The following is a 357-nucleotide window of genomic DNA, read 5'->3' as shown; positions in this document are numbered from 1 at the left end:
AAGTAGTAGTAGTGGTATGCCTAACTTGGGGGGTAATCCAAATGTGAGAGATAATGTCCTAAACAATGGACAGAATATTCCACATGGTAACGAGGGGATAGATGTCCAGGTTAACGGTAATGGCCCTAATTATGGTAATTTTGTTGCCAATCAAGGACCAAACATCAGGCCTCATGCAAATCAACCGGTTAATCAACCTGTAGGAATTCCGTATGATCCCAATGTCATGTTGAGGAATCAGATTATGGAAATCGTGCAGGATCAGATGGCCTTTGGGGTGCGTCCTGTCATTAGGCCGACGTACACAAAACCATATCCTGATTAGGTAGACCAAGCATATCCATGGCCTAGAGGTTA

Source organism: Olea europaea, chromosome 6, assembly GCF_002742605.1.
Source record: "Olea europaea var. sylvestris chromosome 6, O_europaea_v1, whole genome shotgun sequence".
In the NCBI taxonomy this organism is placed as follows: domain Eukaryota; kingdom Viridiplantae; phylum Streptophyta; class Magnoliopsida; order Lamiales; family Oleaceae; genus Olea; species Olea europaea.
This window is presented reverse-complemented; position numbering follows the sequence as displayed.